General features: G+C 39.9%; 1 protein-coding gene across 1 annotated transcript in view; it reads left to right on the forward strand.

Moving 5' to 3' along the window:
* The window catches only part of LOC135222903 (putative carbonic anhydrase-like protein 2), a 389285-nt gene that overhangs the window by 359307 nt on the left and 14978 nt on the right, over nt 1-15000 (forward strand). The gene's annotated exons all lie outside the window — the stretch shown is intronic.

Below are 15000 nucleotides of genomic sequence, written 5' to 3' on the forward strand. Positions count from 1 at the left end.
GTAACCTATATTTTGCGTAGTCAGAGTTGGCAAACAGCAGCCCTGGTCATTATTTTGCCATTTTCGTAAATATTCCCGGAGTTTTCCCTGCTATCATTCAGATTACATAATGAAATAATGACTCCATTGTGTGCTTGTCTATTTTATGGCCCCGAGTATGGTAAATGAGTAGGCGTAATTTCACCAATAAGTTATGATGTTTTTATTGGAGCAGTAAAATTGATTGTTTTGAAAAAAAAAAAAGTTCAACACTGTTACAGAGAGGTTTTGGAAGCTTTTCACCAGCTATAATAGATCAGACATATTCTGATCTTTATGATGGTTTAGTGAACAGATTGATGAAAGCACTCCTCTTCCATACAGGGATTCAAGGTTCAGCTTGGGATTAGAGGAGTTTTCCTTTTCATTTCCTGTTTTGATCCTCAAAGGGCTTCCGTGGAAATTTTATCGAATATGACACCTATCAATCATTTCGTTTCATCGGTTATCAAAATTAATATTCATTGCTCCATTTTCCTAGTTTCCATTTACACATAATCTTAATCTTGCTGACATTTTCTTTCGGATTTCAAATTCCTTCACTGGCTTTGCAGTTTTCCTTCACCATCCCATATCAGCACAAAATGTCAGTCGTTCCACCCCTCATGTTTACATCTCCGGCTTGACAATTACATCTTCGTCATTTCTCTGGCTTCTCTCATCAGTCCATCCGTAAAGATATTAAAGGGCTGAGTAGACAGAACGCAGCTTTGTCTTAGACCAACTTTACACCAAACCAGTCGCTCTCCAGTCTTCATACTCTAACTCATGTAACAAAAAATTTAAAGAAATAAAGATAAAAAAAAAACTTATAACTTCTCACAGTAACTTACTTTATTTGACATATATTCGTAACGGCCGCCACGTTGACTATCAGTTCTATCATAAACTTTTTATAGGATTTTTTTCATTACTTCCAGATTTTATATAACGTTCATGTATTTCTTTTAAATGCTCTCCCTTTACTTCCAAACTTCCTATAACTTTGATGACAAGCTCGTAATCCACACTCCCTCTTTATTGTCTAAACCCACACTGTAGTACTTCCCCTATCCGTCTTTTATTTTACCTGTCTCAGTTTCTCAATCCAAAGCCTATCAGCGTGTCAAGAACCATTCTTCCTAAACTGCTAACGTTAAGCCTGTATAATCTCGATTGAAGGAAGCAATTTTTCCCCTCGCCCATTCCTTTGGAACCGTTCCCTCCTGTAATCCTATCAACTCCTGGTGTCTTTTCATTCCTCAGCATCTTAATTGCTCTCCTTATACCGCCAGCAGTTCCTTCCACAAGCATTCTCAATCTTACAAGGAAAGCTTTCAGCAAATTTGCAAGATACTCCATGCATGGACTCTCTCTCTCTCTCTCTCTCTCTTTCTATATATATTATATATATATATATATATATATATATATATAATATATAATATATATATATACACACACACAATATACATAACAGTTCATGGCTCGAGATAACTAAAACAATACTGTAAACAATAAAAAAGGATCGAATCACTTAAGAACATCCTTTGTTTGCCGTATTTCACCGGTTATGAATTCATTTAATGAATGTTTGAAATATCCACTATAAATATGTGTATAGTTTTTTTTTTTTCTTAAATAACACTGAAAATAATGCTTATAAGAAATTGTCTTCACAAAACCTCAGATGTGGACTGTGATTCGTCTTAATTTAAGCCTAACGAGTAAGAAATTAAATGTTAAGTAAATGTAGATCAGCATTCATTCAGAATTGCCTGTAAGAGTAATTGTTTTTTTTTTACACCAAAGAGAAAAATTACATTGAAATGATTGGCCCCATAGTAACACATTGTCAAGGTGTGACAATTTTACCTCCAGAAACCTCTTTGAATCGGCACTTATACCCATAACAAATGAAATTATTATTGATTGAAGTCCAGGCGTATATATAGCCATTCTACAAAAGACGTTGAAATGAGATTGAAAAGAGAACCTAAAGATTATCAGTAAAATCTTTTTGTTTCCTTTATTTTCTCTGTGGTTAATCCCGTAATTGGGTTAATCCAGAACGGCTGGTCGTTATCTGAAGATCATCCTCAACTGTGATGACCTTTGTATGCATCATATGGCTTTATACTCGTTGAATATCGTTGAATATCGTTGATTTTTATCAATGCAGAATCCTCACAGTATATCGTTTACCTGTTCTAAGTAGTTTGAGAAATGATTTGATTGGTGTGTATAGAAAATGGTAATTTTGAAATACAAGTGCTCTTTTGAACTTGTTAATAGTGGTGGCTAAGCGGTGGTCAAGCGAAAAAGCCTTTTGTGAGATTGTGGAAAATTGTTAAATTTCAGTGATAGGTGAGAAGGAATGAGAAATATCCGTCCGTTAACTGTGGTAATGGGAAGGGGAGAATTGTACTAGACTCATCAAATTTTGCCCAGGGTGTGATGGCTCAAGGGGTTGGGCACAGTCAGTTAGAGCTGAGATCTTGTGAGTGCATTCCTGAGACGTCTGCGTGTGTGTGAATGATCGGCGAGTGCATTGTGCCGACGGGATTCACGTGATTATGATTGCGCAGATTCTGGGTTTTCTCTTTTTGTGAAGCGGTGAGTGTTACAAAGTGTTTTTTTTTTTTTTTGGTCCTGGGTTTTTTTTTAATCATTTTGTGTTATGGGACTGGTTTAGGAATACCACATTTTTTTTCCATAGGAGTAGAAAGTGACATTTTTTTATTGGCGCATGTTTGGAAGAGACGCATTCGTCTTTGTTGAATACATGTGCATGTGTATGAATTGTTTCATACATGCGAGACTGTTGCTTGAATTGCATTTTTTTCTTGGAGACAGAGAGTGCCCACTCGTTCTTACGTGCTCAGCGTAATTTCTGCTGAACTGGCCCAGATGGGTATTGCAAGGGGAGGGTAGTAGTGGTCTGCCTCGAGGGGCATGGCTTGACCGGGAGAGTGAAACTTTTTTTTTAGGGGGGGTGAATTCCTTCTTTTTTTTCTCTTGTGTCGGGGTATTGGGGGAAGAATCTGGCCTTGGATAATGTATTTCCAATGCCACAGGACATCAGCTGATAACGATTGGTTGATGATGTGAGATGCCCGTAGGGATTTTTTTTAGAAAGAGATTTTCTTTCTCTCGAGTGAAGAGAAAAGGAAATGAAGTGCATATATATGTGGTGTAAGTTTTCCTTATGCTTTGGAAGGCATAATTACAAATGGGGACACAGTGATTATTTTTTTTAATAGAGATTTGGTTGGTGTTGGAGAGATTACTTTAAAATGGTGCTAAGTGGTGATGAGTGGTGATGACTGATGTTGTCAATTGGTGATTGCCTAGTGGTGGTGAATGGTGATTGCCTGGTGGTGCTGACTGATGATGATTGCTGAGTTGATGTTGTCAGGTGGTGTCGCCATTGGTGGTGGATGGGTGCCTCGTGTTGTGTTTGGTGTATACTGGGGGATTGGCAATATTAATGCCCTTACTTGAGATATTTGCAGGAGAATTATTACTATGGAGAATTATTATTATTACTTGAGATATTTTACGGGAGAGGTACTTGAGTAGAATTATCATTATTTGAGTATTTCATGGGAGATTATTTTATAATTATTACAGATAATTATATTTTGGAGAATTATTACAATGAATCATGGGAGAAGTTTTGTGGTTAATTATTTATTGATTTTCTATGACTTTGGAGAATATGTCAGTAGTTCATGGGTGATGAATCTGGCTGATTCTTGGTGAATTGTGCTGAATTTTGCTGAACTTCTGGTGAATTTTGTGCTGAATTTTTGGTGAATGGGCAAGCATTAACATTGGTGATGTTTTTTGTACTAATACTGGTGATTTTTTTTATATACTAACATGGGTGTTGTAATGCTATCAAGGGTGGTGATATCTTTTTTGAATTTCGGAGGAACTAACAACACATTTTTTTCCTTTTTTAAGGAGTTCAGCAGATAATTGTTTGACATCTACGTGAGTCACGGGGATAGTTAACAGTGCCGCTGAATTTTCTTTTTTTCCCTTTTTGGAAGTTAGCCATCACTGACACAAGTCTTTTTATCATGGGTGAATTTGAATTTATTTTTTCTCTCCAGTTTGTGTGAATTTTTTTATATTTCAGTTCGTGACTTAGAGTCATTGTTCGGGAACGTGTTTATGATTTCAGCTGTTTGATGCTGCAGAGAGATTTATGGGAGAATTTTTGCATTTTTTTTAATGCATACGAAATGGCACTACATTTTTTTTTCCTGGGTATTTGTGTTCCAGAAGTTGTGGGTTTATTGCACAATACCTTTGTTGTATTTGGGACAACTTTGCCAGAGATAGGAAACTTGGCTAAGTTTCTTATGGCCTATGCCGTAGTGCATATGGAGAAGTCTTTGCTTAGACACTTTTAATTTGGAGTTTTGTTATAATGAGTTGTGGCACATTGGTGATTTTTTCTAGAATTTTTGTGCAATTTTTATTGCCGAGTTTTTGCCCTTTCTTAGCAGTTATGTTAAGCAGAGACTTCATAGTTTTTGACTATAACATTGAGTTATTCTCTGGAGAATTGGAGGTATATTATTTTGGAGATATAATTTGGAGATATAATAATTTGGAGATATATTTTTGGCCATTTGATATTTTTTATTTTTTGGAGATATTCCACAGTTTAGGCCTATGGTGGTGAGAGCTATGTTTAGTTCAATTATTTTGCAGCCATCTTTGTTGCAAATGGAGACACCTTTTTGAGGAGACATGTGGCAATATTTATGAGTGTGTCAGCTAGATGCTTTGAGTGCATTTTTTTGGAGGTAGAGTTACATTTTTGATTATCCTGCTTGGAGATATAATATTTTTGAACACCTTAGTCATGTCCTGGAGATAATTTTGTGGAATGTGCTTACTTAATGTCAGATAGAACCTTTTTTTGAGAATCATGAGTTTCTGAAGTTGCGAGTCTGACTAAACATTTTTATGCTGCAGTTCGAGCAAACGGGTCCCCAGGTGGATTTTTTGCTGAATATACTGGGATGAGTCCGGTGTGATGACTCTTTTCCTCTAGTGGTGATTGCTCAAGAGTTTATTGCAATATCTGGAAATGTTGACCATAGCATTTCATGAAAGCGCACGTGTAAGAGTTTGCTTTCTGGCTGTGTCCGGTTGCTTGAAAAGTTGCGATGGGCAAATTCCGTAACTATGCATATTGTATTTATTGGGGAAAACGCGGGGTTATGTATGTCATGCATATATTATGTGCTTTGTGATGGGGAAGTTTACTTGTCATTATCTTTTTTATTTTTATTTTTTTTCCATTTCCTATGAGAGATGTTATTGGGGATTGAGCTTTAAGTAGCATTTCTTTTTGGACGGGAGATGTTATTTATCGGGGTTGTGATTTACATAAATGGGCGTTTTGAGATTAATTATATGAGCAGTGAGGGGTTCTTGCTGTCAGAAATTAGAGGATTTTTGTTGAAATATCAGAGCATGAGATAACATTTTTCAGTGATAATTTTAGGTCTGGGCTTGTTACGTGATTTTTTTTTCTTGGGCTCGTTGCTTTTTCTTTTTTTTACTTGTGAGAATTTGAGTTTGAAATGTGAGTGCAGAAGTCCGTGGAGTTACTGTGAGTTTTGGATTGTGTGTGCTGATATGTGACTTTGGTGAAGTTTTTTTTATTGTTAGAGAACTTAATATTTTTTTCTTTTTTTCTTTTAGGAGTTGTGATAATGACTTATGATTTAGTGGTCATATTAATGGAGTTAATTGGGAGACGTTCAGTTAGTACTATTGGGAATTTTTGAAGTCATTATTTGATAGAAGTAGTATGTCTGGGGTTAATTTTCTTTTTTGATTGACCGATGACTTGACTGACATACTTAAACACACCATAATCGTCGTTCCCCGATGCTAGCAAGACGCCCACCAGCCGTTGCAAAGATGTTGCTGTCATATGCCCAGAGTACTTACGAGAGTTTCTACGAGTCACAGAGTTCTACAGCGCTTTTGGGTCTACAGAAGCCGTTAGATGTCTTCTGCAGTGCAGGGAGAAGTTTCGGCTTCCTTGCAGGCAGTTGCAGACATAGAGGGATATTCAAGAATCAAAATGAGAAAATTTATACACCCAATTGTTATTGGAGATGAAGCGTGATAGACATTACGTTGCCAGAGACGTGCAGTTATTACTATATTTTGTGTTTTGAGGCGGCCAATGTGTTTTATATATATATGAGCTGTTTTATGTAAGCTGTGGCTAGGCAGGGGCTAGCCAGGGTAGTGGCCGAGCTAATCTGTAAAAAGGAGGAATTTACAGATTCATCATATTTATCTTCCCATGGAGACAGAGTCCGGGCGACAACCTAAGAATGCTGATATCTCTTTTTTGGGTGGTATGATGTTAAAGTTCCTTACTTAAGCATATCAGTGTCGCGAGGCTATTGTTCAAGGTGCCTTTGAAAACTGGCTGTGACCAGTTACTTGGGGCGTTGACGAAGAGTGTGAATTCATGTGTACATGTACGAACTATGTCCATTCATAATGGCATCTTTAGCCAAAACTAGGGGAAGACTTACGGAGAGGTCTGTGTGAGAAAGGCAGATCCACGATGGCGTATGCCGAGGTGTTTCCAAGTTGTAATGAGTAAGTGTCATTATACTTTAGCCAAAGATATGGTTTACTCTGTTATTGACATTTTGTAAAGATGTTCTATTTCATTTACTCTTTTGACATTGTCTTTTCAATTGTGTGTGCTCACTAGTGTGTTCTCCTGTCTTTTAAACAGGCGGATCTAGTGAGTGGACCGAGTGTCCTAGTAAGGGGATTAAGTGTCCTGTGTGGAGGGAACTATAATATTTTGGAGAAGAGATAATTGGTGTGACTAATTACCGATTGAGACTATTAAAATACTGGGGGGTTGTCTGTGAGATTTGGACTGTGAATTATCGTTCCATTAATTATCCTGTAAGAACCTGAATTATTCAATTAGTACTTTCCTTTGAATAAACATATATATTTTTGTAACTCCGACTCTGATTTGATGACTGATGGAATGAGAGAGAGAGAGAGAGAGAGAGAGAGAGAGAGAGAGAGAGAGAGAGAGAGAAGGCTATGCCAGTGATCACCTTGAGAGAGAGAGAGAGAGGGGAGGGACTGAGGGTTACCAGTTCGCCTAACGCTCTGGCTAAATGCATACCAAATATTGAAATGGGGGGGCGACGCCCTTCGCTGTTAATATATATATATATATAATATATATTTATATATATATAGTATATATATATATATTATATATATTTATTTCGTATGAAGCCTGGCCTTAAGGGCCCAAATACGTAAAGGAAAATATTTGAGGGAAAATGCAGAATAAATTACTTGAAACTTACCTTTAAATGATTTATTGTGTTAATTTACTCTAGAGGAGGTCGCCAGAAAACTCAGCTAATTACTTTGCATACATTTATTTACAAGAGGCCATTTAATGGCCTGGAGAAAGAGTAAATGCAGCTTATCCACACGGGGACCAATATTATCTCTCACAAGGGGATAGCTGGCTAAAATGAGATTCACATAAATGCTGGCTTTCAAAATTATTCATATTATCTTGCGGTAATGCAGCACTTGCAGGCGCGAAGATTTGGACACGTGACTCGGCAAATCTGGAAAAGATCCCAGATTAGACACAAAATAAAAAGGGAGGACTTCTTGCACAAGTTACGGTTATTCAGTTTTCTCTAACACACTGGGGAAAAGGTACGCACAGCAGTGGTTTATCGAACTGGATTGTTAAAATACATGAGATGAGGTAATGATGCGTGAGGATGATGAGTGATTAGTAGTGTACCAGGATGGAAATATAATGAGGTAATTACGATATTTAAGTGAGGGTTAGTGATACAAGTTCTAGAGGGTTAAATGGTTAATTTACTGGCAGAGATCAGGCTGGCTGCCTTCTCTGGGTAGGTGCCAGGATCACTCTGCAAATGAATGTGACACTGTACCTCAGGCACAGGTGCCAAGGAGAGCATGTGGCTCTTTGGTTAGTTTGTTAATTTGCTACGTCCCTTCTTCTTCTTATTCCTCCAGGGCCTGGCTACACCAGTCCCAGGAGTTGATGGAGGCACCGACTCTGGGGTAAGGCCAGAAATGCCATCAGGAGTAGAGGCAGTGGTAGCCGGAGGGATTTCAGGGGAACACCCTACTTCGGTATCTGCAGCAACCGCCGTAGAGGTGGAACCTACTGCAGGGGAGGCCCTCACTTCGGCTGCTGTGACAGCCGTCGTAAGGGTAAGACTCCAGACTGACTCCTGGTCGGGCAGTTCCTGGTCGTCCAGAGGAGGTGTAAAGGTGAGGTCTGCCGGAGGTTCATCCTCGGGCGACAGAGGTGATGTGGAAGAAGAACCGTGGACTTGGGACTGGACATGGTCTGCGGTAAGCTCCATGCCTGTTGGAGGATCTCCTGTAGGAGTATTCTTGATAAGGTTAGGCACCGGCGCTAGCTCAGGGCCAGGCGCAAAGGTCAAGGTTTGTGGTGGCTCTACGTCCAGGCTGGACGGAGCTTGGCACTGCTCAGTGCTGCCAAGTGGCACTGGCAGAGAGTTGAGGTCAGCTGGACCTGTGACGGGTACTGGAGGTGCAATACCTCTCAGCGGGCCCTTGGTAATGGGAGACAGAGGTTCCTGTCTCTTTTGGAAGTCTGCTAGGGCACCTAGGCCAATTAGTGGAGTACCCTATTACGTTACAGGTTTTGCAACGGAACTGTGAATGATCAATCTCCCTCCTTGGTAGTGGGGAAGACTGTTGGTGGCCATACTTCTGGGAGGAAGTAGGTCTTGGATGGCTCCTTGCTTTGGAGTGATTTGTCGTGGGGTTAGGACCCCTAGGCTTTTTGAAATGCGAGGGAGACTTCCTGTCTTGCCCTAGGATGAGGTCATAAACCTCCTGGAATGTAGCTTGCAACTGCAAGGGTACAAACTTTGGAGAAGTGAGGTCTGGTGACTCTCAATTGTACGGTCGGAAGGATCAGCTTGATATGGTTGATACCTTCAATGGTGATTAATTGACGCCTATCAACGTTAGCCCCTTGGGGGATTCGATCTTCCCGTATTGGAGATTTGAACGCCAGAGTCGTCGTAGGTTCTGACGTGGCTTGGCGGATAATGACTTTGGAGGGGTGCAACGGTTATAGGCCCCCTAGCTGGGGATCCTAGTAAAGAAGAATTGGTGACGGCCATTGTGATGGCGGGAATATTGTAATTTGTGCACCCTCCGTAGTTGGTAGACATGTGACCCTTGCGGCCACAGTTTCGGCAGAGCTTGTTCCAGAACTTCTTCCTTGGCACTGAACGATAAGGCCGAGATGGCACCACAGGTTGCGAATCTGTGGGGACACCAAGGCTTGCAGTGTGCTCTGGCATAGGTGAAAAGTCCTCTCTGACAGTGATTTGACGTGGGGAGGTTAAGGAATCCTCCGTTGAATCACCCTCGGAAACAAGTCCGGGGTTAACTGGTGGGCTCACCTCTTCCGAAAGGGACGAGGTAGGCTTTGAAATGGTAAAAGGCTGGCCAGAGATGGTGGGAATGTGAGACACATTGGGTGTAGGGCTGGAAGCTGGCAGAGTGGCTTGAGCTAAGATACTCTTCTTACGGGCCTTCTCCCGTTTGATTTGGAGTTCCTTCTCCTTGAGAGCTAGCTCAGGCTTTCTCTCTTCTTCACTTGCCTTCCTTTCTGCTTCTCTTTCCTTTCTCTCTGCTTCTCTTTCCTTTCTCTCTGCTTCTCTGGCTTTTCTCTGGTTTTCCCTTTCTTTATCTTCTTGCTGACGCGCGGCATCCTGCTGCACCTTCACCCACTGGCCGAGTGCGGGTCCCGTGTAACCGGCCTCCTTGCCCCATGTTATGAGGGTTCGAAGACTCTCTAGCTCTATGGCAAAGAAGTCGTGGGAAGCAAGGGAAGACATTTCCCTTAGGTTGCAGTAGAGGCTCGGATGAAAATGATGGCCAGGAACAGTACTGGATGGAGTCGGAGTGCCTACTTGGTGACGTGGCACTCACCTGGAAATGGATTCTGCGACGTGGTAGAGAAAGAGTCTGAAAAGACTGGGTGCTCTGTGGCACTTAGGAAATGTCCCGTAAGTTGGTGGCACTTTTGGAATGGCACCTTCTAATGAGGTTAGAAAATCAAATGGAGTGTGCTGTGTGAGTCACACTTAAGGGCATTCCTAACTTGGGGATACGCTGGAATGGGCAACCTGTAGGTCCAATACATTGGACCTACAGGTGCACAGCCTTATGGAGGCGTTCCTTGATGTAGTAGATGTAGTGATCCATAATGGCGGATACATGAATGAAATGGGCGTTCCGTAAGGACGGATACACAGGTAAAGGGCGACCTGTATGTCTGTACAGGTGCACGGCACTTTAAGGAGGCGTTCCTTTGGACAGCACTAGTAGTGCTGGAATGGTGGCACTTGCAGAGGCGTTCCTTGGACAGCGCTTAGGGCTGGTATTGTGGCACTTCGGGAGGCGTTCCCTTGTTGAGTGTTCCGAAGGAGCACTGATCCTTGGACATAGAAACACTAATGAATTGGGCGTTCCGTAAGGACGGACCCGCAGGTAAAGAGCTACCTGTATGTCTGTACAGGTTCACGGCACTTTAAGGAGGCGTTCCTTGATGTGTTCCAAAGGATCACTGATCCTTTTACCTGGACACACTAATGAATTGGGCGTTCCGTAAGGATGGACGCGCAGGTAAAGAGCTACCTGTACATCTGTACGGGTACACGGCACTTTAAGGAGGCGTTCCTTGATTGCACTGGTAGCGTGCTGGTGTGTCCCGTCGGACGACACTAAATGCAGTATACTCAAGTATACTGAAATGAAATGGCACTCTGTTCGTGGCAGAATGTAATGTTGGAGGAGAGAAAGTAAAAGGGGGGAGTACTTCAGCAACCAGTCGATGGACAGTGTCAAGAATTAGTGGCACTGTAAAATGGTAAGGCCTGTGGTGCACTGGTGGTGGCCAGTCTTAGACTGGTAACGACTTCCTTGATGGAAGTAATGAATTTGCATGGCACACTGTGCAGTTCGTGCTTGCGGTATATGCAAGTCTTTTGTGATAAAAAAAAATGGAAAAGGCCACTCGGGCAACGACAGGTAATGGTAATTTAGGAAATGCTCAGTCCTTGGCTGAAATACTCGGTAAATGAAATAAATGGACACAGGCGCGTATCACGCTCAGTGTAAATGAAAGACACAAGAGACTAAAATAATGTTAATGTAAGTAATAAACGTAGTACTCTTGGCTTCGTGAATAATAGGTTCTCTCTCTCTCTCTCTGAAAGGGAGAAAATGATATATGACGAACTCCCTTGTATTTAATTGAACTAATAATGTTAGTTTAATATGACGCAACTTGCGTTAAATTATCTCCTTACGTTATTGTTTAAATGGAAGAATTGATTTCGAACAAGTTTTATGAAAACAGAATGCACTAGCGATGAACGATTTTTACGTTACTTTGAAATTGATTGCGTTTTCATATGAAATTTACAACGACGCGTTTTAAGTTAACAATTCTTTTAATGTTATCTACTTTTAAGATTTACGTTAACTTACGTACATTTACTAAGTCCCTGTGACAAGTGAAAATGACGGTAAGGATTTTAAGCTGAAATGTTAGCAAAACATTTGTAAATGGAAAAGGTTACATTAAGTCCGAAGTGAAATGAAACTTTCGCTCAGCGAGCGGGTGAGCGATACGAGGTGAAACGCGCGGTGAGCAATAAATGCAGTGACGAGATAGCTGATTTTCTGTAAACGCGAAGGCGATTTACAACACGAAATTCTAATTTCGTATTCAAAGCAAAACAGCATTAAATTTGCTGGCATAACGATAGATACTAGTATGGTGATTGATATGCGTTACTTTAACACATCGAGACTTACGTTAATTTGCTTAAATCGTTGAGATAAAGCTTTAGTTGATGAATGCTTTGCTTTGTGAGACCGAGGTTGGCTGGCAGGCCTGAGAGAGCGCATGCGCCAAGCTGAGAGCTGGCAGGCTAAGCGGTTACCAACACTTGAAATGAAAACTAAGTTAAAACGAATTCCCCTAACATATCACAGACAAAAGAATTGTACACTTCTTTTGCCGTAACTATTAGTAGAACACTCCTAACTAGCTAGGCTTGCTAACACATGCAATAAACCCTCGCAAAGCACTTCCTAGGTTGAACTAGTACTTTCTGGCATCTATCTAACTCATGTGTCTGGTCTCTCTGCTACAACAAAAGACGATACAAGCTAACAGAGAGTTCACGGCGCTTTGCCGTTACAATAATAATATTTCTACTTAACACTCTTTTAAACCACTTCTAAAATAATTCCTTAATGTACCTTAAGCCAACATTGGTTATAAATAATCATATTATATGAATGATTTGCCTTACCATGAGTCTCCCACAAGTGCTTTGATTTACGCTTTGTAAAATCATTTACAGTTTTACGTTTTACAAGGGATAACACGTTTTACAAGCTTTCGATGCTGGCAAACAGTCGCCATTTTTACGTATGAAGCCCGGCCTTAAGGGCCCAAATACGTAAAGGAAAATATTTGAGGGAAAATGCAGAATAAATTACTTGAAACTTACCTTAAAAGGATTTATTGTGTTAATTTACTCTAGAGGAGGTCGCCAGAAAACTCAGCTAATTACTTTACATACATTTATTTACTAGAGGCCGTTTAATGGCCTGGAGAAAGAGTAAATGCAGCTTAACTGAGGTATGCATTGAAGACTGAAGCTTTACCAAGTCACAAGGGGAAGCACATGGCCTGATTAGGACAAAGGGGTTTTGATGTAAAAGTGATACAATGGAAATTTGAAAATGAAATTAGCAAGAGTCGTCTTGGAGAAAAAGAGCTGGTTTGGAGTTTTACACTTTCTAGACGTACCTTAAATACTTGAGGCTGGAACATGGGTCGTGCTATGAAGAGATGGTCCCACCAGCGTTTGGACAAAGGGCTGACGTCCCGTCAGAGGAGGAGAGAAGAGGCACGTCCGCCTTGCTTTAGGTGTCGCTTTGACTGAGAGCGATGCTGGGTGTCCTGGGAATGCGGGGATTCCACACACCACCTCGGGTATTGCCTGAAAGTGGAAAACAACAACCAGCAAATTTGGAAGGAAAAAGGTCTTATGGTAGGAGTCCCTAAAACCCATATCGAGGCCTAGCTAATCCCGTGACTTGCCTGTCTTACCCCTAGGATTCGGTCGGACCGGAAATTCCTTTTCACCCGACCTACGCGTGTTCTCTCCTAAAATCAGCTGATTTAGGGGAAAACATGGCTGCTCTTCTAGGCTAACTAAAATCTAGAAATTCTGGGTAGACGAGACTGTCAATAAATGTAACAATATATATATATATATATATATATATATATATATATATATATATATATATATATAATATATATATATCGAACTACAAATGTCCTTTAATATCTAATTCTCTCTACCCCGGAATTAATATATTTTCATATATGTTTAACCAAGGGGGAATTTATTAAGCGATAATAGAATTGCTGACCGACAGGCGCGAACCATCGACCTCTCAATTCCAGGACTGGCAGTGAAGCCTGAGCGGAGGCGAGGTTGGCTCAGGCTTCACTGTCAGTCCTGGAATTGAGAGGTTCAATGGTTCGCGCCTGTCGGTCAGCAATTCTATTATCGCTTGATAAATTCCCCCTCGGTTAAACATATATGAAAATATATTAATTCCGGGTAGACCGAATTAGATATTAAAGGACATTTGTAGTTCGATATATGTATATGAATCACGGTAATGTGATATGACGTATATATATATATATATATATATATATATATATATCTATATATTATATATATATATATATATATATATATATATATATATATATATATATAATATGATTATAATCACTTTAGCACGTGATTCGTTTATCACATATATCCACAGGGGAAAAATAATAGACAGTTTGTAGGTCCTGACCGGTTTCGGCTTTATTTACAATGGAAAGTCTTTTGGGTGATCATAGTACTTATAAAGAATTAAATAAGAACCCGATAGACAATGTGAATAGTGGTTTCAATAAAAAAGTGAAAAATCTGTTAAAAGGTAACGAAAGCTTTATAAAGAAGTTGTGTGTGACCTCTCCATCGTTACCGTATATGTATAGTACGATAAAAACCCGTAAAACCAACTATCCTGCCAGACCAATTATCAGCTCAGTGGGTTCCGCATCTTATAAATTAGCGAAGTATTTAGTGGATATCCTTAACCCATTGGTAGGTAACATCTCTAATGCCAATATTAAGAATAATGTGGACTTGATAAATAAACTAAATAGTGTACAAGTTAATAGTGAATCGAAACTTGTGAGCTTTGATGTAGTATCACTATTCACAAGGTGCATAATGATGATCTATTCAAGTTTCTATCGGAATTATTAGAAAACAAACAGCTGGATATTCCATTTTCTAAAAGCACCTTAATTGAACTGATCAAATTTTGTGTAAAAGACTAAATTTGAACTCAATGGAATATTTTACTCTTAAAACTTTGGTATGACAATGGGAAACCCTCTGTCCCCAGTACTAAGTGACTTATATATGGAATTTTTTGAAAAGAAAATTTTAAACAATATAAGATGTAAATAATTTTTTTCCAGGTTAAATAAATTAGTACTATCAATTATATTTACCATGGAAATGGAAAAAGATGGATGCCTACCCTTTTCGGATGTCCTCATACGGAGAATTAGTAGTGGGTTTAAGTATAGTGTTTACAGAACATTTCTATTCTGGACAAAACAATAATGTTAAAAGATCAGTGTTTGCATCACTGTTTCTAAGAGCATTACGGGTATGAAGCCCAGAATATAAAGATGAGGAGATAGATAAGATTCGGAATACAGGCAAGAAACTGAAATATCCAGAT

Source organism: Macrobrachium nipponense, chromosome 8 (assembly GCF_015104395.2).
Source record: "Macrobrachium nipponense isolate FS-2020 chromosome 8, ASM1510439v2, whole genome shotgun sequence".
Lineage (NCBI taxonomy): Eukaryota > Metazoa > Arthropoda > Malacostraca > Decapoda > Palaemonidae > Macrobrachium > Macrobrachium nipponense.